The following is a 23936-nucleotide window of genomic DNA, read 5'->3' as shown; positions in this document are numbered from 1 at the left end:
AAATCCCTGGACACGTGTTTCGGGGTATCACCCCTCGTCAGCAGGGATAGGCCGTGTTCCGGGGTTGCCGATGGCTGCCAAATATCTGCCAGGTCTAGTACCACTCAGGCGCGTAGGTGCGGGATCCCAGGCTCGTCAGCCAGCTGCTCAAGGGAGCTTTAATGTTACAAATGGGGGTGGGGTCGCACAATACTCACACACCGGCGGTGTCGCCCCTGAGGACTCTGGTCAATGTAGTAATGTGTTTGCGATGCATCATCTTTCGATCTTCTGCTATCTTCGCTGTTCTTCTCCTTCCCTGGACACGTGTTTCGGGGTGTCACCCCTCGTCAGCAGGGATAGGCCGTGTTCTGGGGTTGCCGATGGCTGCCAAATATCTGCCAGGTCTAGTACCACTCAGGGGCGTAGGTGCGGGATCCCAGGCTCGTCAGCCAATTGCTCAAGGGAGCTTCAATGTTACAAATGGGGGTGTAGTCGCACACTATTTACACACCGGCGGTGTCGCCCCTAAGTACTCTGGTCAATGTAGTAATGTGTTCGCGATGCATCATCTTTCGATCTTCTGCTATTTTCGCTGTTCTTCGCCATCCCTGGACACGTGTTTCGGGGTATCACCCCTCGTCAGCAGGGATAGGTCGTGTTCTGGGGTTGCCGATGGCTGCCAAATATCTGCCAGGTCTAGTACCACTCAGGCGTGTAGGTGCGGGATCCCAGGCTCGTCAGCCAACTGCTCAAGGGAGCTTTAATGTTACAAATGGGGGTGGGGTCACACACTACTCACACACCGGCGGTGTCGCCCCTAAGGACTCTGGTCAATGTAGTAATGTGTTCGCGATTCATCATCTTTCGATATTCTGCTATCTTCGCTGTTCTTCGCCATCCCTGGACACGTGTTTCGGGATATCACCCCTCGTCAGCAGGGATAGGCCGTGTTCTGGGGTTGCCGATGGCTGCCATATATCTGCCAGGTCTAGTACCACTCAGGCACGTAGGTGCGGGATCCCAGGCTCGTCAGCCAACTGCTCAAGGGAGCTTTAATGTTACAAATGGGGGTGGGGTCGCACACTACTCACACATCGGCGGTGTTGCCCCTAAGGACTCTGGTCAATGTAGTAATGTAACATTAAAGCTCCCTTGAGCAGTTGGCTGACGAGCCTGGGATCCCGCACCTACGCGCCTGAGTGGTACTAAACCTGGCAGATATTTGGCAGCCATCAGCAACCCCAGAACACGGCCTATCCCTTCTGACGAGGGGTGATACCCCAAACACGTGTCCAGGGATGGCGAAGACAGCGAAGATAGAAGAAGATCGAAAGATGGTGCATCGCGAACACGTTACTACATTAACCAGAGTCCTTAGGGGTGACGCCGCCGGTGTGTGAGTAGTGTGCGACCCCACCCCCATTTGTAACATTAAAGCTCCCTTGAGCAGTTGGCTGACGAGCCTGGGATCCCGCACCTACGCGCCTGAGTGGTACTAAACCTGGCAGATATTTGGCAGCCATCGGCAACCCAGAACAAGGCCTATCCCTGCTGACGAGGGGTGATACCCTGAAGCACGTGTCCAGGGATGGCGAAGACAGCGAAGATAGCAGAAGATCGAAAGATGATGCATCGCGAACACGTTACTACATTAACCAGAGTCCTTAGGAGCGACACCACCGGTGTGTGAGTACTGTGCGACCCCACCCCCACTCTGGTCAATGTAGTAATGTAACATTAAAGCTCCCTTGAGCAGTTGGCTGACGAGCCTGGGATCCCGCACCTACGCGCCTGAGTGGTACTAAACCTGGCAGATATTTGGCAGCCATCAGCAACCCCAGAACACGGCCTATCCCTTCTGACGAGGGGTGATACCCCAAACACGTGTCCAGGGATGGCGAAGACAGCGAAGATAGAAGAAGATCGAAAGATGGTGCATCGCGAACACGTTACTACATTAACCAGAGTCCTTAGGGGTGACGCCGCCGGTGTGTGAGTAGTGTGCAACCCCACCCCCATTTGTAACATTAAATCTCCCTTGAGCAGTTGACTGACGAGCCTGGGATCCCGCACCTATGCGCCTGAGTGGTCCTAAACCTGGCAGATATTTGGCAGCCATCGGCAACCCCAGAACACTGCCTATCCCTGCTGACGAGGGGTGATACCCTGAAACACGTGTCCAGGGATGGCGAAGACAGCGAAGATAGCAGAAGATCGAAAAATTATGCATCGCAAACACGTTACTACATTAACCAGAGTCCTTAGGGGCGACACCGCCGGTGTATGAGTAGTGTGCGACCCCACCCCCATTTGGAACAAAAGTTGGCAAAGTAATAGGCAGGCCCCCAGTATGAAAGGTGAGGCCTACAGCCTTTTCCAGTGCCTCTTCTGTTCCTGGCAGCACAGGCAGCTTAAACATTAGTAGTCTCCCCATCTTTTTTGTAGCCCATTTATACAACTAATTATGCAGCTTTTTTTTTACATCGTTTTTCATCGCTGGTGAATGAAAATAAAAAAAGGATTAGTGGTAATGGTTTGTAAACTACTACTTTCCTGTGTAACACACTTCACCATCCACGACGACGAGGAGAAAACCCATTACACTATGATTAACAATGCATCACAGCAGTTTTCAACTCAGACTGGACTCTCAGACAATCTCCCATTTGCGGTCTTTGCAGGCACTCACGCGGCACTTCCTCATGTGCGCTTCACTCCCACCTTTACAAGGTGGGGGATTGGGCTCGCAGACTGGAACATCAACCTTCCATTGCACACTGTACACAAATGTGTGCATAATTATATCTTGTGTACACACTTATATCCTGTAAACACATGAATATCTTAACCAAGGCTCCAAGGGTACTCTCCCTATAGTATAGGTATCCACCTGTGCCTTTGATATCTTTAGTTCTTTTCGTGTGGGTAATGTAGGCAATGATGCAGGTGTTCTGGATGCAACCATTCTCTGAAGGGGGGTTGCTTTGCATTCAAGTGTGTCCGTGGTGTGTGCTGGCTCTCTGCAGTCAGTTGCTGTGGTAGTGACAGTGGAGGCGGGATCTATGCATGCCCAGACAGCACCTGTGCAACCCTATCCTGGGTGACCTGCCTCCTTCTTGTTCTGACACGTACACAGAAACCTGACCCTGTCAGGAGACACCCAGCCGGTGCCAGGCTTTTAATAAAGATTTGTTGTACCTGGAAATTAATCCCAGGTGGCGGGTGTCCTGTTGCGCTCTCTCCCTGTTGGTGTAGGTTTACTCCACACTGTTGACAATTACACACCAGCATCAAGACTCAAAATGCTCTTTTCCAGCTATCCCAATAAAAGCAACAACAACAAAAATTACATCTTCAAAGCAAAGAGACACTGCCTTGCTTGACAAGCCCATGCCTTTCTGTATCGGATCATCTTTTTCTCCTTACTGGTTTTCACATCACAAAAAGAAAACATTTTTCCGAAGACACTCCTGTTTTATTGTGCAAAGTAACCTAATCTTTCAGTCATTCATGGCCCACTGCAGAGAAAAAGAAAACACCCTCAGTCAATAATCTAATACAGCAGAGAGCAACATAACCTTCCGTCGGCCAATCATGTCCCACTAAAACAGGAGCAGTGTTCTTTCACGGCCAATGGCGTTCTACTGTGAAAATAAAAACACTGATTTGTTCACAAATCAGTTTACCGCATAGAAAAATAGCGTGTCGCTCAACCAAAGACGTCCCTCTGTAGAGAGAATCAACAAGATCCTAACACAGCCATAGAAAACAAATTCCCAATATTATTACAGGATTTGGTGTTTGTGCGCCTCACGTGGTGGTGCCAGTGGTGGTGCCAGTGGTGATGTTGTGTCACTGATGATCTGGCTCTTGTTCCACCATAGTCCACGGTTCAGCTGTCCCACGTGCAGGAAACTGTGAGCACTGGGTAAATATAAATGTATAGGCATTTATATAGCGCACTACTTACCCGTAGGGTCCCAAGGCGCTTCGACCGCTGTGAAACCCTTCCTGGCTTCCCTGAGAGATGGTCCCTTAATGGGTATCTCCAGGGTGAGACCAGGCATCCCCGGCGGTCTGGTGGGGCCGTTAGTGAAGATGAGGCAAGCTAATGCCCAGAGTTGCCGAGTGTGATCGCTGATCAGAGTGGGCACCGAGGCGAGAGAATTATCGAGTCCGCTGACCCTGGTCCAGAAACCTGCCGCGCCGGGAATCGAACCCTGGTCCCGGGCCGTCCTCTGCTCTCGGGTCTGCCGCCTCTAACCAGTGAGCCACACTACTTCACTTGCCACTACTGCTGCCGCGCTGATGAAAGTCCTGGAGCATCATCAGCATGGTCCTCCATTTATACTTTCATTTGTTACTCAGATCACAAGTGTCCATCTTCAGGTCCACCTCCAAGGTTGCGCCGCTGCCACTGGTCACGTCTGTAACGCAATCCTCTGTAGCTGGTGGTGACCATTGCAGCTTCCGGCTCCACACTTCCCTCTTACCCTGCCCTCTTCTTCTTCAGAGGTAGCAACACAGACCATGAGGATTCTGACCTTCTGCTGCACCCTCACCTGCTGCGGCCCAGTCCCTTGTGTTTTATGCAATGAACTGGCAACTGAGTAAATAGTGTTAGACTCAAACGCATAAAAGATCCGAGTCCTCACTGAAAATATATTTGTTAGATAGTAGACTTGTAGTGGGAACACGTTGCTGCACTGGTGCCCTACATTCTTGGAAGTAGTGTCTGCTCTGCTGCGGCCTGCTTGGTTTGGTGGGTTGTGTGGTGGCCTTGATAGTGGGGATGTTGCTGACAGGTTTTGTGACTCGAGATGATGCTCTTAGAGCAGGGCATAGTGATGATGGCGCTAGGGCCTTTTATACAGAACATCTGCTTGCTAATTAGCAGAAGTCGGCCTGGGACCAGGGTTCAATTCCCGACGCGGAAGGGTCTTGGGTCAATGTCCGCGGACTCGATAATTCTCGCCTAGGTGCCTACGCTAACCATGGGTCCCACTCTGCAACTCTGGGCAATAGCTTGCTAAATCTCCACAATGGCCCCAGCAGCGCCGGGGATGCCTGGCTTCACCTTGGGGGTGCCCTCTCACAGGGAAAAGCCAGGACGGGTTCCCCAGCGGTATACAGAGCCAGGACGCTACGTAACGAGGTAACAGTGCGCTTTACAAGTATACATACATTACATTACATTACATTAGAAGGGCGGAGGTTCGCTGCTGATGCTGCAATTGGTTGTCTTGGTGGGCGTTGCCATTTCTGATGATACTAGGGAAGGTATTTATTAAACATTTTTCCCTAGTTTACTTCTGGTGTCACTCATGAATCACCTTCACATGGTACAGTGGGTCAATAAGATATCAAAGAGAGTATCCCATGAGGTCCTTCTGGATTATGAATGCATGCAGGGGTTTCCCACGCACCTTTTCATCCATGTTTCTGATGCTGTGATATATTATCCGCTCATCCATTATTGCACACAACATTTCATACTGCGTAAATATCACCGACCACAACTGATAAAAGGGGAGAGATGGAGATGCCATTATTTCTCAAGCCTCTCAATAAAGGCACTTGCAGTAAATCATATTCATGATCTAAAATTGCTAAAGAATAATTATTTTTTTGTAAACGGAACGCGCAAATATGCCTATTGACGTACTGCATGTTCAGCAATTCTGTCATTTATTAGAGATCTTCTTTCCGTATTACAAATATGCTGACGTGGCCAGGTGCTTAACCCTTTGCTGGTCACGGGGAAGCACTCCTCCCTGGAAGCGCTGGAATCGCGGGCTGGAGTCGAAATCCATTTTGCCTCTTTCTCAACTATTGTTGTCATACTAATGCATCTGTGAGATAATACACGTCCTGGTGGTGATCCTGTGCATCTCTATATACTGACAACATGTGCGAATGCAAATACGTTGTTTTCCTTTCAAAAATATGAGTTACTTTCACCAGTCCACGATGGTTGTCCAAAATGGCGTAGAGTATTCTTTTTAAAAGGGGGCTGGGGTGCGGTCAAGCTGTTTGCTAGGGCCGGTTTTGGGCGATTTTGTCACAGGGGGCCGATACTGCTGGCCTCCGGTAGCAAAAATGCCCCCCCCCCCCCTCGCCCACCCTCCCAGGGGCCCAAAACCGGCTCACACCCTAGCGGCGCACCAGGGAAATGCCCGGTGCCCTCTACAGCCAGTCCGGCTCTCTTTCCCCCTTTTCCAACTTGTCTTTCTCGCGCTATCCTTTTCTATTTGTCTCATTGCTGAGACTTCTGAACTTTCCTAATTGAACCTTGAGAATAAAGTTGTCTTTCACAGAAAATGTGTGATGGGGAAACTGTGCCCACTCTTACAACTTGTAACTTTGTGGTTATTCATGACATTTTCAGACTATGATACTCTGCGAAGAAATGGGTTGATCTTTGCTGCAGTCATGCTTATTATCGGCGCACTTATACTTGGTAAGAAAGTGGTAAATATATATTCCATACTCATCAATTTTTAATTATTTTATGTATGAAATTCCTTTCTCTATCACACACCTCATTTGCATTTACTTCTCCTCTCCCCAAGGTTTTTCATCAACTACCACCCCTTCCTCTCTATCTAACTCATCTTCTTCTGGCAGATTTTGTCCTTTTTCTTCTCTTTTCTTTCCTATTATCTTTTTTCCCCTCTCAATCACTCTGCTCTTTCTCTCCCCACATCTGCTGACACCCAGTATCATCTCCTACTTATCACACGTCTCCTTCCTCTTAAGCTGTTTTTGTCTCTCTTCCAATCATCATATTACCTTGCACTTCTTTTCAGCCCCTTATCCACTCCCATTATCCACTTTTTGCCAATCATTAAATGTTTAGTTCCACAGAGGCTCATACTAATCTATCAATTTCAGTTGAGTTAGGGGAAGAACAATGGCCTTTAAACAATTAAATGTTGCTAAATGAGGGGAGATTGGCCACTCTCTTTTCAAATACATCTCTGAGTAGCTGATGGAGAATGTAAGTATATAAAATGAGCACTACCAAGGCCATTCTTTTCTCTGGATTTTATCATAAAATATTCAATACTCAAGCATCTCCGGCTCATAAATGGGTTCCACCCCATCATATTAAGAGATTAATTTTCATAGCAACTTTTTTTGTAGAGGACTATACAACCCGAAAGTATATGCAGGACTACATTTCAAGCTCTCAATACCGTTCTCCAGATGCACTCTCAGTGACTTGACAACGCGTACCTTTACAACGCATTTTTTACACCGCAACATCCATTACAACGCATTCCATTACAACTCATGCCATTACAACGAATTCTTTGAAACTACCTTTACAACGCATTCCACTACAACGCATACTACATTTACAACGCATACCATCACAACGCATACCATTACATTGCATGTATGGTAAGTATTGGATAGTGTAGGGGTAAAAATTACTATCCTAACTCCAGGGGGTGCAGCAGTAGGGTAACTGTTGGATAGTGTAGGGGTAACAATTACTATTCTAACTCCAGGGGGTGGAACAGTAGGGTAAGTATTGGATAGTGTAGCGGTAAAAATTACTATTCTAACTCCAGGGGGTGCAACAGTAGGGTAAGTATTGGATAGTGTAGCGGTAAAAATTACTATTCTAACTCCAGGGGGTGCAACAGTAGGGTAAGTGTTGGATAGTGTAGGCATGCGTTGTAATCGTAAGCGTTGTAATGACTGCGTTGTAATGACATGCGTTGTAGTGGTATGCGTTGTAGTGACATGCATTGTAATGGTTACGTTGTAATGGTATGCATTGTAATGGATGTTGCATTGTAAAAGTTTCGTTGTAAAGGTAGTGCGTTGTAAAAGTTGCATTATAAGTGTTGTTTCCCCTTACCTCTCGAAGAGGACTTTATAAGCTTGTCCCTGCAAAGAATGTTGCTGCTTCCCCATTCCTCTCCCTCCCGTATTGATAAGGAGATGGGGTGGAGTCGGAACCACAACATATAGGCTTAATCATTGGACTCACTTAGCTGTTGTCTCCAAGCTGCATACGGTACCCAAACCCTCTCCAGACTTCTAGCTTCACAAGCGATATCAGTCTCACATGTAAACTAAATGCTTCTGAAACAGTGAATCCCAAGAGGGGAGTTTTTAGATTTCCATAATCTGCAAATCTCCCGCCTCGCCAATAAAATCGCATAAAAATTGAAGGGGCATATTACCAAGGGCCATTATCGCCGCCTTAGCGGGACTTTTCCCGCTAAAGCGGCAATCATTTTATCGCCCTATTACCTAGCTGTCGCTAACACCAGTTAGCGACAGCTAGTAGGAAATAGCGTTCATCTTGGGGCCCACTTTGCAAGTCAGCGATATTTATCGCTAATGACATGCAAAATGGGCGTGCCAAGATGTTAGCGACTGGAAACAGTCGCTATTATCGCATTCTCCAATTATCAACAAAGCCTTACTTTTGGAAATATTCGCGCTAAGCACGAATATCTCCAAAAGCTAACGCCTGCCCAGAGCAGTTCTTAGCCATGTTATCCAATGGAAGGTGGATAACATGGCTAAGAGCATTGTCACGATAATGCATGAATATCGCTAATTTTTCAGCGATATTCATGCATTTCACAGGATTTTTACCACTTTTGAGCTAAACCTTGATAATATCAAGGTATCTCAGCGGTAAAAATCGTCGGAGCGCAGCGATATAATTTTAGCCGCTAACCATGCATAGCGATAATTATCGCTATTGCTTGGTAATATGCCCGAAGTTTGTTATGGCGGGATTTACATGTAGATTTGCTTCTGAACATAGCCCAAAGAATATAAGGCAAGGGCTTACCTCTGTCCTCTGTCCAGCCACTTCCTCAATGAAATTGCACACTGACATCCAAAAGGCTGTAATCTTTGGACACTGCATGAACATATGGAGGTCATCTGCCAAAGGAAGCGCACACTTGGGACATACATAGTCTTTCCCAGTCACTCTTGAGAGCCTAGCCGGTGACCAATACACCCTATGTATTGTAAATAGGTGGTTTCTCTTAAGTGAGGCAGGTTTCACCACTTCCCGTAAGATAAAGAAGGAGGATTGCCATACTTGCATTAGATCCCCTTCCGCGTAACCCTCTTCCCATAAATCAGATATGTTCGATTGGATATTATCTTCTTTCTCCAAAAGGGCCCAGTACCAAATTGAAACTTCCTCTTAGAACTGACCAGTTCTCAATGCCTGTTCTAACCATAGATCATCCTCCTCCTCCTCCTCCTCCTCCTCCACCCACTCTTGGGATCCCACCAGGAGCGTAGCTGGTAATACGTAAACGTCGTAAGTTGTCCCATAGTGCAATTTCTCAGAACCTCCCAGCCTAACAGACTTGACCCCATTTTAAGAGATTCCCAGTAGCTTAAACCAGCAGATTTTAAGGGTTGACTGAGCTGATCCAGCAAACAGTCAGGGGTGCCCAGAGAATCCCAAATTGGTGCAAAAGATTAATAATATGATACCCCAACCCTCTTAGTAAACCGCCCCCCCCACACGTTTTTAGGGCCATTCTCAGAATCTTTAACTTCACCCTTTCGAAAACCTCAGATCTGCATACTTAAACAAAAAAGGATGTTCTCCCTGGCTTAGGTCCCCAAGCAATGCCTCAAAGAGTCTCACCATAGATGAGCCATCTGGTTTACCTGCTAGCATGTGAAAGTTCTTAAAATGGAAAGCATAGCAATAATAAAACAAATCCGGAAGGGCCAGTCCACCTACCTCCGCCCTTCTCCTCAGTTTCATCCATGCTTTCCTAGGTCCCTTTGATGCCCACATGAAACTACTCATTTTACCCTGCAGTTTAGCTATGTCTTCCCTCCGGAATGTCAATGGTATTGAATGAAAAAGAAAAGTTATTTTTGGGAGGATGATTATCTTTATAAGATTAATTCTGGCATATATATATAATGGTAGATTAGCCCATCTCGCTAACAATCTCCCCACCTCCTGACTCACTTTTTTCCAATTATCTCCTGGGATATCTTCAAGCTTTTGTGTTATCAGGACTGCAAGATATCTCATTTCAGTTCTTGCCCTCATACTGCCATTAGCCTGATGCCAATCCATCATTTCCGTTTTATCAACATTGACCTTATAGCCTGAAACCTTGCAGAAATCTTTCACTCTGTCCATCAGGATGGGGATCGCAGCCTGCGGATTAATAGTATACAGAGTCAGATCATCCGCATACAGTGCTAATTTGGCCACAAACCCAGAAGCCTTTAAAGTAATTATCGTAGGATCAGCCCTGTTCTGCTGCACGAAAGGCTGAATGTACAGATTAAGCAGCAGTGGGGATAGCGGGCATCCCTGCCTTGTACCCCTAGTGATGTGGAACCAGTCAGACAATTCTCCATTAACTAACACCCTAGCTTTGGAGAGGCGATAGAAATTCTGTACAGCCCTCACTGTATTATTTGGGAATCCGAAGCTCTTGAGGGTCTCCCATAGATGTATCCAGTGCACTTGATCAAAAGCCTTTGCTGCGTCCACCGCAACTACAGTCAGAGGTAGTTTCTGGTCCTCTACGGTATCTATTTCTCCCACCATCAAATATTTAAGTTCATTTAACTGCCTCCCTGGAATGAAGCCTCTCTGGTCTGGATGTATTATGCCCTTAATAACCTGCGCAACTCTCAACATTATTATCCCCGAAAGAGTTTATAGTCTGAATTCAAGAGCGATTTTGGCCTGGAGGACTCTGCTCTTGTCGGGTGTTTATTAGGTTTCAAAATTAAGGCCACTGTTGCATCTGACTAGGATTGAGGTGCACTTTCCCCCACACACATATTGTGTTGAAACCCTGTCTTAGGAATGGAAATAATTAATCTATAATTTTACTGGAAGATCCTCTGGCCCGGCCGCTTTCCCGATAGTCATTTTCCTACATTGTGCCCTGATGTCTTCCTCTGTGATCTCAGCCTCAAGGACCCGCTTCTGCTCACTCATTAATTGCAGGAGTTCTATTGGCTTTAACCACGCCTCTATACAATCCTTACTTAGCTGTATATCCTCTTCATATAGACTGGACATGTATCTCAAAGCTTCCCCTCGAATTTCAGCATTAGTATTTAACATCGCCCAAGTCACTCCAGAGGAATAAAACTTGCCTTCACCCTGTCTAATCACATAGCCTCTGCATCCTTATTTAAGCAAACAATACTAATAATACACAAAACTACGTCTTCACAATTCCCACATTCATTGATGAACAAAGCCTCAAAGCTCACAATGCTGGCATCAGTCAATAACATATTTATCCTGGGTTTTATACATTTTCAACAGTGACACGCCTGTTATCTTGGACTCACAGGATCATTTAAACCATTTGTTTTTTTTCAAAACTGCACCTGCAAAGGTTATTTTGGTTATACTAAAGGTAGTACTAAGTTTTAGCATAAAATTCACAAGTCAATAATATGACCTCACTCTGCAGTTCAAATGTCTCTGTTATTACTCTGGTCAAACCTTACTTAGGTTTGAATACTTTATTAGAATTCTGATGCCAAAAATAGTTAACACCCTTACACTGTAATCCTGCACTTTTCCTTCTTGAAATTATGCCCTAATCTTTAACATCTCCAGCACATGAATTAAAATCCTATTCTACTCCACTAAAGTAGTTTCAAACATCATCCTGAAACTCTGCTGCAACCTTTGCATCCTTATAGAGGACATGCATTGTCCCCTGAAAGACTTTAAAGCTGATGTCAATGTAAATGGCAGTTATTTGAAACCTGTATGCCTCCTCTGAGGTCACAAATGCAGCCAAATGCTGGGACGCTTTGTAAATCTCTATTTGGTGATATTCTGCAGACATATGTAAAGTGGTGAAGATTATTGGCCCTTTTCCTGATGCTGAAAGCTCAGTATTATTGGGTAGGGGATGGTGATGTTTGCAGTGAGGTTATGTAAGTCCTCACACATTTTAAATACCCCTCTTGGCTTGCATGCTAATACTAAAGGTGCTAATCACTCTGAGATTTCAATTTCCTTCATAACACCCTATTCACCTTATCCATTTATGTATTTATTTATTCAGTTTATAGAGCATGGCAGCTACCCAAAAAGGCTTTCCCGGAGCTAACGGAGAGAAGAGCCACAAACACTGGCTCATAGATTATTGGTTAAACAGCCAGGTTTTAATTGCTTTCCGAAAACGGATATAGCAGCTTTCAGCGCGGATGTCCAGGGGGAGGGAGTTCCAAAGCCTGGGACCCATAGAGGCGAAGGACCTCCCACCAATCCTTGAGAGTCTGACCTTAGGCACACAGAAAAGTTCTTGGGTGGACGACCGCAGTGTGCGTATTGGGGAGTATGTCTTGACCAGTGATTTCAGATATCTGGGGCCGTGCCTGCTTTAATTTTGTACAAATAGCTTAGGGCTTTAAACTTCACAGCGATAGGTTCGTATCTTTTGCAGCCCCAGAGTAGATGCGCCGCAGCGTTCTGAGCCATTTGGAGGCACCTGGTGACTGCCTTGGTAACCCCCAGGTAGAGTACATTACCGTAATCCAACTGGGAGGTCACCAAGGCATTGACCACAGACCTCTGGGTGTCAACAGGCAGCATTCACAAAATCTTCCTCAGCCAGCGCAGGATGGCAAAGCAAGTGGCCGCCACTTTCTTCGCTTGTGTCTGCATTGTAAGCCCCTGATCTATGATCACCCCCAAGTTGCGGACGTGCTATGATGTGGATGGAAGACGGCCCATTTCGGCCAGCCAATGCTTGGAACACCACAGATCATGCTTATTCCCAAGGATCAGAATCTCTGTTTTCCCCCCATTCAGCTTGAGCAGATTTTGATTCATCCAAGTTGCTATTTCACTGAGACCTGACTGAAGGAGGGAAGTGGGGCACTGATCCAATTGTGAAAGGGAAAAGACGATCTGCGAGTCATCCGCGTAGGTAAACAGTGTGAGCCCCGCTTGCTCAGCGACGTAGGCCAGGGGAATAACATATAGATTAAAAAGAAGGGGGCTGAGGATTGAACCCTGGGGCACTCCAAAAGGAGAGGCATGAACCTTGGATGACGAGGACTGGGAGAAGACTTGGAAGGTCCGATCGGCCAGGAAAGATTCCAGCCATTTCAGGGCCTTGTCACCAATGCCTAGGGAGGCCAGCGCTCTAAGCAGAATGGCGTGGGAGATGGTGTCGAAGGCCGCACTGAGGTCTAACAAAATCAGTGCAGCCCTGTCCCCTCTGTCCAGCATGAAGCAGAGATTCTCAGTGACTCCCAAGAGTGTTGTCTCAGTCGAGAATCCTGGGCGAAACCCTGACTGAGAGTCATGTAACAAATTGTTTGTCGAGACGAACTGGGCCAAATGCTGATGAATGTGTCTTCCATTACCTTGGATAAAACGGGTAATAACGAAATCGACCTAGAGTTAGCAGGGTTTTGAGGATCTGACATAGATTTCTTCAACTGCTACTCAAACTTGTCCTTAAAGATGATTTTGTGACGAATTCCTTTTCACTTCCCCAGTCTGTCACAAAGCACCTCTGGATATCTAGCCACCTACACACTCTCACTTCCTTGCATATTCCACATTTCACTTGCTGATAATACCTGCTTGGGTTGATTAAGATCTAGAATGATAGCCTTCTGTTCACCCCAATTTAATAAACAAAATCAACTTTTGCAACACACACAACTCCCTTTGTCGCTTTCTCTTTGAAACTAATAGACATATTTATGACACACATTTGTATCACTCTTGCACCACAAAATAAGTCATATTTTTAAAGTTATGCAAAGCCACTTTGCGTGGCTCCAAAAATATAGATTAATGCAATGCAGCACAAATCGCTGGGTTGTATTACTCTGTCCTGGGTGGGTTCTCCATGGGCGTTGCGTGGGTTTCCCCATGCAACTCCCATGCTTTTTGATGCATTCCCTGATTTACCAAACCTTGTAAACCAGGAAAAAGGTACGCCTCTCAAGGAGGTGTAACGAGGAGAAATATGTTTTTTTCTCCTGTTTTTTTCCTCTTTCTATGTGCTGCACACATAGGAAAGATAAAAAAGCCTCTCAGGATTGTTTTTGTGCAGGAAGGTTCACCTTCCTGCACAAAAACAATCCTGCCTACAACACAGGCACGTATGCACCATGGTGCAAGGGTGCGTGCAATGGCGCGTAGCGGCTAAAATGGTGCCAGTGCCAGGGAAATGGACAGGAATGTGCTGTATTGGATAAATATGATGCATTCTTGCATTTTTACTGTGATGTGGGCAGCAAAGCAAAGCTGTGCTGGCCTGCACGGCAAATCTCATATTTATGTCCCGAAGTTAGGAATCTGGGGCCATCTTATCAATATTATCAAGAAAGGTGGATACATTATTACCGCTTTTATTGGCAGGATACTGCCGCTAAAGCAGCGATAATGGGCTTGATAATATGCCCTTGTGAATTCCCATAGAAGCCCAAGGTAGCACCAGAACCTGGGCTTCTATGGGAATTCACAAGGGCATATTATCAAGCCCATTATCGTCACTTTACTGGCAGTTTCCTGCCGATTAAAGCGGAGATAATCTATTGCCCTTTCTTGATAATATGGCCCCAAATTCCCATAGCACCTCAATGATTTTTCCACTATATGCATACATTTTGACTTTGAAGTTTCATAGTGCTAACTCAGTAAATTTGGCTTACTCCTCTACTTCTGCAAGAGTATAAGGACACCTCAAGTCTGCCATTACTCTTACATCCACTCAATTAATACCAAGCATGCTATATGAAACATTACTAGATCTCAGTTGTAATACACAAATATATCACTCTTCATCATCACCAGTGATGAAAATTTCCTTGCCCTCCTTTACCACAACATTCACATTCTTATTAACTGCTGCCCCACACCCCCATATACAAGCATAGAGACTTTACTAGTCGTACTTGAAACAAGTCGCACTCCAAGCTGGGCAAAAATATTCATAACTGAGATTGTTTTGGTTTTCCATACTGTTTCTTTTGTCTCCCCTGGATTCCTTAGAATTCTCTTTATTTTTTCTAATCATCAATTTGTTAGACCTGGTCACACTACCCACAACTTTATCCCGCTCAATTTTGCTTGTCACATTAATTTTTTACATGTACGGAGTATCACCTAGCAATATTTTTCTTTTTTGTCTCCTTGATCAAAGGTATGTAATGTAGATGTTAACCTCAGAGAGGTTGGTCTTCTCTGCTTTTAGTTACTTTCTGTTAGGGTCAGGGAGGCATTTATTAACCCTGATGAATGCCCAAGAACTGTTATGTTTTTAGGAAAGGGTAGAAACATGTGGAATGAAGCCAGGGGTATACAAGTATCATAGTTTCCACATCCATACCCCCCTATTACTGAATGGTAATCCTTTTACCTATACAGAGGGCACACAAGTACAAAAAAAGGATACCCTGAGGTATTTTTAGTTAGAAACTGGACCCATGTTATTCAGAAAAAGATTAGAATATCTAAGAACCCCTTAGGGACAGCCCATCCCGAGGTTAAGGCCGCCCTGGTGTATCATTTTACCAGGGTGGGACGAGTTGGCCTATGATGAAGCATGTCACATTACATGAGTGAGCCCACCTCGTCCAGTTCTTGATATTGCCAACTTCAGTAGGAGGCATAAAAGCATAATACTCTTTATTATATTAAAAACAATCGAATCATATGATTTGCTTCTGGCATTTCCCTCCAGATGCTCCCAATATAAATTCACATTCTGCATGACATTTTAGGCACTATTGTTCCTTAAGACAAAAACCTTGAGAACCTTGTGGTGTTATTGTTGCCAATGATCCCCTCTTAAACAATGAGCTAAGAAATATAATATAACATAATATAATATAATACAATATAATATATTGTAACATAATATAATATAATATATTGTAACACAATATAATATAATATAATATAATATAATATAAAATAATATAATATAATATAATATAATATAATATAATATAATATAATATAATATAATATAATATAATATAATATAATACAGAGTAACATGCATAAATAAATATAGGTACAATTAAAAAAAACTCAAGTTTTTATGTAATTGGTAGATAAATACTGGCTGAAATAAGATAGCTGCGAAAAATCCACCTGCTGGTGTAAGCCCTCTGTGCTTGACTGTTAAAGCACTGCTCTTGCTTCTGACAGGGTGCTATTCCTTCATGCACAAGTGCGAGTCCTCCCCCGCAGATTTAGCATTACCATGCTGCCGATGTTAACAGTATCATTGGCCACCGTCCAGAGGGTTGAAGGCTCTCGTGAGATGTTGCAGCACCTGCTTATCTTGAGCCATGGCTTACCTTAGCAGCTGATACAGCTGACCGCCTCATCCTGCAGCCAAGCGCAGCGCACTCACGTCTCTAGCCTGACCATGCTGCTTGTTGTCAACTGGTGCTGTGTTAATAGTATGATGTAGCATCCCGGGAGACAGCTGTGAATTGTCAGTCCTGGCGAATGAGCACTCCACTTTTACCACTCGAACCTTACACAAGCTTCCTGAGCACCATCTTCCAAGCAAAAAGAGTTTGTGCCTGATCAGAGTGGTATGGCTGGTGCTTGTTTGACACCAAAGACCAGGACCTGTCTTGGAGTAGAAAGTGGTGATAAGATATTCCAGGAGTCTGTTTCCATTGAGTGGTTTACCTGAATGCAAAGGTGCGACTCATCATGACCCAGGGAACTCAAGGGCTCTTCTGCGTGTGTTGTGGTACCTGTGAAAAGCCCACTCATTCCAAGTGGAATAAAGAGATGTTCACATGTGTAATATGGCTTAAGTGCAAATGATTCCTTCATCTGCATATGGCCGTGACCCATGCAGATGAGGGAACATCCCCTTGAAATCGAGGCAGCGCATATTTAGCACAGAACTGGATCCATATTACAGAAGGTGCGGCACCCATGTTCATATCCGTGGATCTTTCTGTAATAACAAAGTGCCTCTGGGGAGCGTAGTGTGTGTGCACTTGCCAGCTGAACCCATGGGCACTTTGTATAATAAGGTCCCTGCGTCCCTTACATTCTTCAACTCATTCTTTTCCTACTTGTCTTTCCCTCTTTGTCACTCTTCTAAGCCAGTCCCTCACTACTGTTTCCTTCTTTTTTTTAAACATATTTAAATACTTTTTGCCAAATTAGGCTCTTGCAGTAGATATACTGAAGTTAAAAGCCAATGTTAGAAAATACCTGCCTGTCCTTCTGTAATGATCAAATGTCCACAAGTGATCATGAAGTTTAGAAATGGTTTATTCCAGGATAGTTACAGGATTTACAGGATGATAAGAAGATAGGAACAATACCATAGGGAGACCCCACCAGGAGCAGCCAGCATGCTGCTCAGCCCAGCCAACTGTGGCTATCTGACTCCCAACATTCTATGAAGTGACATCACATGAGGATTGCATCACATGAGTATTCCACTGAGAGGGAAAGCATAACATAGAAGCCTAGATACCTCACCTTCTGGTACCTTTTACCTGTCCACCCGCTTGGACCATCTCCACCTCTTTCTTTATCCGCGCCTCTGCCCTGCCTGTTTCTGTCCTTTTTCCTATTAGATCACTGCAAGCTTCCACCTCCCCTTTAACTTCCTCTGTTTGTACCCTTTCCTCGTCTACACCTCAACACTTTCACACTGTTCACCCCTTCAACTCTCCATTATCTTCCCACTCGGTACACTACAATGTTTTAGTACAGTTTTCATTCACATTGTTTTTTCTAATCGATGGAAAGCTTTTTATTGCTCTCGTTTTTTTCTGTTTCTTTACCATGTTTGCACCTATTACCTTTCATATATCACATTACATCACTGATGACTATAAGAATATAACGTCACTTGATAACTATTTGTTTCTTTCTATTACAGTGGATTACAGTTTTCTAAAACGGATAACCAGGCAGGTAAGTGTGATGTCCTAACCTTTTTTCATCCATCCTTAACAATGTCTCAGTGTCCTGGACCCATCTTGTAAGGCCATTTTGCAAACTTCGTTTTCTGCAGGCTGCTCCCTCCTGTATCCCTACGTGGACATTGAGCAGCCTTTCCATCCTTAGGCTGTCCTTTCCTCCCTGCACTCTAAAGGGTCCTTCCTGACCTCCACTCACTCTCTTGTCCCATCTCCCTTGCAAACACCTTGGGGCAGATTTACAATAACTGGTGCATCCCCAGGGATGTGCCAGTTATTGTGCGCCACAGCTCCGCCACCTATGGTGCGCCGCATTTACAGTGCGGCGCACCATGGGGCAAAAACTTTACAGATGCGTGACGCATCTGTGCCGTAAAGGTGGCGCATTGCTGGAGTTGCATCGCAAGCGCGACGCAGCTCCAGCAATGCTCTAGGGGGCCCTATCTGTCCAATGCTGCATCAAGCCTTACGCCTGTTTTGACGCAGCATTGGCCTAAAAGTGCCTGCGTGAAATCTTGTAGATTTCACGCAGGCACTTTTGCGAGGCGCACCTGCCCCGGAACGCCCACCCTGCGCCGGAACGCCCACATGTGGCGCAGGACTTTACAATGTGATGCATCTGCCTAGATGCGTCACCTTGTAAATGGGTCGCAGGGATGCACCACGTTTACACCGTTGTTGCGTGACGCAACGGCGGCTTAAACGTGGTGCAAGTCCAACATAAATCTGCCCCTTTGGCCTTTGTCTCAGGCGGGGCACCCCTGCATCCTCCCAGCCTCACCCTCCCAGGCATCCCCAACTACTGCATAAACCTGCAGTATCTTCCCCTTCCTCATCCTTTCCACACGTGTACCTGGATGGCTCTCCCCATTCTCACCTATTACAGCCCCATGTACACAACCTAGAGGACATCACTGTACGCAGGGTCCCTAACCCCGATCACTGGTCCCAGCACCCTGAACACAACATGGAGGAACATTCTGCTTTTACCTGCTGCCCCCCGTCCCATCTTCACCAGTCACAGCTCCAAGTACACAACCTAGAGGACATTGCTGTGTATGAAGGGGTCCTAGCCGTGCTCACCTGTCCCAACACCCTCTACACAACCTAGAGGACATTACTGTGCGTATGAAGGGTCCCTAACCACGATCACCGGTCGCAACCCCACGTTCACAACATGGAGAACCCACCTGCTTGTACTTGGAAGGTCCTCACCCTCCTCACCTGCCCCAGCCCTATGGAGGACATTCCTGTGTGTGCCTGGAGCTCCTCCTCATTCTCACCTGTCTCGGTCCCATGTGCACATCATGTAGAGCATCACTGTGCGTGCACGGATAGCAGTCCCAGTCCTGATGGGGTTCATTGTTGCATATACTCGGGGTTGTCTCCCTGTTCCACCTAATAAGCTTCCTGCCATTCAACCCTCTCCAGTCCTCATGAGGACATGAGAGGTTCACCTTGATGCAACAAGTCTCTACTGTAAAGCTGCACCACGGCCAGAGCCAATCGCAGACCGAGGGCGTTTGTGGTGCAGGAGCACCACCACAATCACACGGTTCCCTTGCTTGGAAGGAAGAGCTGGGATTCGTCCTCTAGTGGATCCTAGAGTGTATATCTTTGGCCTGGTGGTCCCAGGTCACAGTAAGGTCACAGTGACGATCACTTCTCCCTACTTAAGGCATAGTAACGTAAGTGTTTTTCCATGCTCTGTACCGCCATGAGAGGCATGACGTTCCTGGACAGGTAGATCTCTCAATGCACCCCCATTAATCCCACCGCCACCCCCACCCTCTCTCAGAGGGAAACCCCATGCAGGCACGGGTCCTTGATTTTTTTGTTTTTATCTTTGCGAGGATTTCTTGAAAAACTTTGTGGAGGGGGCACAAGTATGGCCCCTGCTCATCAAAGCTTCACTGCCTGCAGCAACTGCTCAACTGAAGGCAGCGAGAGCCCCACCTGCCTGCAGGGATCCCCACATTGGGCGGGAAGCCCTCTGCCATGGAAATGGAGTCCATGGCCTCCTCTGAACTGGTGGACTACTTGCCGTACTCGAAATCACGCACTTTCCTCCTGACAACTAGTGTGCTTTACACTTTGCTATTTGCTGTACTTAAAGAACATTGTAGAGTCTCTCGCTGCTCTGAGGTGGCGAAAAGGCGGTAAATTAGTGCGACCTGAAAATGAAAGAGTAAATAAATACATCTTTTCTTCTTCCCCATGCCTCTATCTCTATTAGTGGATGGAAGAGAACATGTTGGTGTACCAAAGACCAAAAGTAAAATAATTAGGCATCTTGTACTTTTTTTTCAGGGCAAAGCCAGGAAGCAAGCTGCATCCCGGGAGGAGAAAGGCCGCGCCTCAGTATGACTATGGGTGGAGTCACAGCTGAACACCATGTCTCTAAGAGGTCGCAGCTTCCAACCTTACTAATTATCAGGAGAGAACTGTTTGTATAATTTGCCCGGCAACATTCTTTTTGCTCAGAGAAAATACTTATTAATATCTTCAGATAAACCTCCATCAATGCTTTCGAGTGGATCCATGTCAGCACAACATCGATGGAGCTCCACGACACTCTCTACTAGAAATCCACCATGAGGACCTTGGATGGACCCTCATCGATGTCGAGACAAAGTTGATTGACTGCACTTGTATGAACCTTTGTGATCCTCTAAAGGGGTCGTCCTTTGTGATGGATCTGGGACTAAGCTTCCTCCATCAAAGTTCTGGAGCAATCCCTTGACTGTACCTGGTCTATGAACACAGAGACACTCTCTAAAGGTAGTTTATGGTGATGTTGTAGGATAATCTTCAAGGACAACAAGCAGTCCATTGGAATATGATGTCTGTGAAAGCCTGAATCGATTATCCTTGGTCATGTTCTTGGATAAATCTTCATTGATGCTGTGAAGCACCATCTTAGCTATGCTTGTTATATGAACCCTGTGACACTCGCTACGGATTATTCTTGGTGATGTTCTTGGATGAGCCTTCGTCAGTTCTCTGAAACAATCCTCTGGCAGTACTTGGTATATGAACTTTATGGCACTCCCCAAGATTATTCATGGTGATTTTCTTGGGTGAAGCTGCATTGAAACGGTGAAGCAGTTGCTTGGCTGTACTTCCAAAAGGAATCATGTGGTGCTCTATTAGGGGAATTTGTGTTGGATATTCTTGGGGATGTTCTTCGGTAAACCTTCATCGATGATCTCAAGTACTTCGATGGCAGTACCTGGTATATGAATCTTCTGACACTCTATAAGGGTCATTTGGGTATGTTCTCGGATATATTTTTATTGATGCTTTGAGTCATTTCAATGGCAGCGTTTGGACTATCCGCCTCTTTTTTGTTACCCTTTCTTCAATGATGTTCCTGAATGAACTGGCATTGATATTCCGAAGCAGTTCTGTGGTAATACTTGGTATATGAGCCTCTGCGATGCTCTTTACTAGTTGGTGATGTTCTTGAACCATAATCAATTCTCTGAAGCAGTGTGTTGGTGTTTTGTTGTATATGAATCTCTCTGACACTCTCTGTGGGTTCTCCTTGGTGATGTTCTTGGTTGAGCCCTTGTCAATGTTTGGAGGCAATTCTTTTGCGGTACTTGGTATAAGAATCTGTGTGACTGCCTCTAGGCGTTATAATCCATAATGTTCAATTGAGAAAATATTAACAAGAAACAAATTGCAAAGTCACAATGGTCTGATGGATGCGACTAGCATCCGACTCTATCAAACTGTATGATAATGCAAGATGTGTGGAAAACTGTAATTTTACTAGTTCGATTTGCTGAAAGTCATCACTTTCTCTGAGAAAATTCTTAAGCAGTAAGCCAGTTTTTGGAGAGAGAGAGCTGTCAGCAAAATAGTCGATAAAGTGGCAGCTTTACTAAACCACATTTGGAGTAATTTTGACATTGGCTGGTTGCTACCTGGGCTTCACAAGATGCTCATTCATAAGTGATCACAAAATGACCTGCCTCAATAATATGTAAAGAAGAAGGAATTGGCTGCAAATAAAAGGCACAGCGGATTCCGCCTTTGCATTCACGTTTCCTGCATGCGGACATTATTCTTTTTTTAATGTAGCTCCTATGCCCCAAGTGCCAGCATGTGCATACAGGGACGGACATTGGGAGGGAGGGTTTGTGATCTACTGGACCACTGTCTACTCCTACCAAGTCCGGCAGCCACCATTCACCTAGTGGAAGCCGTCCCATGAGGACGACTTTCACTTTGTGGATCAGATACTAGCCCATGTTAGATAGTTTGCTATTGGTGGTCGTTGCATATGATTAATATTTTTCATTTAGGTTATTCCATCTCCCTTTTGCGATTTGTAATGAGTCCCATAAGGAAGTTTACGAGCTGGAAGCACTGTAGTACATTGTGACACACTCTTTTCCAGTAGAAAAACCTGTGATTTTGCAAATCACAGGCTATGTGACCACAAACGTTTTGTACAACCGGCCGAAATATCTACAAATGTTTTCCCTATTTTGTTGTAAAAATTACTTTTGATGATGTTTTTCTTGTCCAGTTGTTTTTTTTAATTTATATTTCATGAAGTACAAAGATATTTGTGAATTTATTCCAGTTTAACTTGACATTGAAGAAGCAGGCCATATGTACAAAAGCATTTTTGCAGCCGGTAACACTGTTACAGACCTCAAAAATGCTTTTACATATGTACAGAGCACAAATTGTGATTCAATAACATGTTATCGAATTGCAATTTGTGTTTAGGGATTTGGTATTCGGAAGGGTCGTGTTTAGGGCGTCCCTTCCTAATTCCGAATCACATTGGTATGCATGAATGTTTTGTGGTCGAATTACGGGTGGAAAACATTTGTTTTTTACTGACACCTCAAGAGTGGTGGTAACCATTCACACAAGTGGGGACACCTTCCCCCTTGTGAATGTTAAACCAAATATTTTCTAAGAGCAGGCATCAGGGACCACTCCCTGCTCTTAAAAAGTAAAACTTCAGAGCTTCATATTTTTATTTTTAAATGCATCTCGTTTTCTTTTAAGGAAGACGAGCTGCATTAAAAAAAACTCTGCTTTAATAAAAAGCAATCACAGACATGGTGGTCTGCTGACCCCAGCAGGCCACCATCCGTTGCATGGCCGCATTCCTAATGGGTCGTAAATTACGACCTACCTCATTAATATTCATGCGGTAGGTCATTTGCAACCCCATTAGGAATCGCTAATTGAAACTCAATGGGTTGAATACATTAGGAATTGAGATTTCCAAATTGGGATTCACAAAGAATCGCAATTCGGAAATCGCAATCCCTAAATTTGTACATATGGTCCCGAGACACATACATGCCCACTACATTTCCTATGCACCTAGAGCCAGATGTACAAAGATTAGGGTTTGCGATTTCCTAATAGGAAATTTTTGCGATTCACTATTAGCAAATCACAAACAGCTATGTACTATAGCAATTCCTAATGGGTTCGCAAATGACCTACCTCATTAATATTCATGAGGTAGGTCACAATTTGCAACCCATTGGGAATAGCTAAAACACTGAGATGGTTTCCTACTTTGGACCGCAGACCACCATGTCTGTGTTTGCATTCAAATAAAGCAACTTTTTTTTTATAACGCAGCCCATTTTCCGTAAAGGAAAACAGGATGTGTTTCAAAAACGAAAAAAGAAAAGTTTGCTTTTCATTTTTTTAGAGTAGGCAGTGGTAATACTGCCTGCTCCTAAAAAACGTTTATGCATACATTCACAAATGGGAAGGGCCCACCTTGGCAAATGGGTTACCACCAACTTCAAGGCATAGGCCTCTCATACATATCAATGAGGTGACGCAAAGCCACCTTGCATGGCTTTGCATGGCCTCATGTAGGCCCGTAACACCCATAGGGCCGAAAGGGCTTCAGCCCTCCCCGTCGTGTCTCTGAGCCCGGGCTGCTGCAACTCCAGCTGCTGTGGGGTCGGCTGGGCGGTGTCTGGAGTCTTAATCTCTGGCATGCCCGAGTTTTTCACAGGTCT

The 23936-nt window shown here is 45.1% G+C and overlaps 1 long non-coding RNA gene across 1 annotated transcript in view; it reads left to right on the top strand.

Moving 5' to 3' along the window:
- The window catches only part of LOC147701282 (uncharacterized), a 33997-nt gene extending 10432 nt beyond the window's left edge, over positions 1–23565 (top strand). The window contains exons 3-5 of the long non-coding RNA XR_015297168.1: positions 6371–6442; positions 17880–17914; positions 20230–23565. This is a non-coding gene — a long non-coding RNA (uncharacterized LOC147701282). The remainder of the gene's footprint in view (positions 1–6370; positions 6443–17879; positions 17915–20229) is intronic.
- Positions 23566–23936: the final 371 nt, after the last annotated feature.

This window comes from Lissotriton vulgaris, chromosome 7 (assembly GCF_964263255.1).
Source record: "Lissotriton vulgaris chromosome 7, aLisVul1.2, whole genome shotgun sequence".
Classification (NCBI taxonomy): Eukaryota; Metazoa; Chordata; class Amphibia; order Caudata; family Salamandridae; genus Lissotriton; species Lissotriton vulgaris.
The sequence above is the reverse complement of the archived record's forward strand: the minus strand, read 5'-3'. Positions and strand labels throughout refer to the sequence as shown.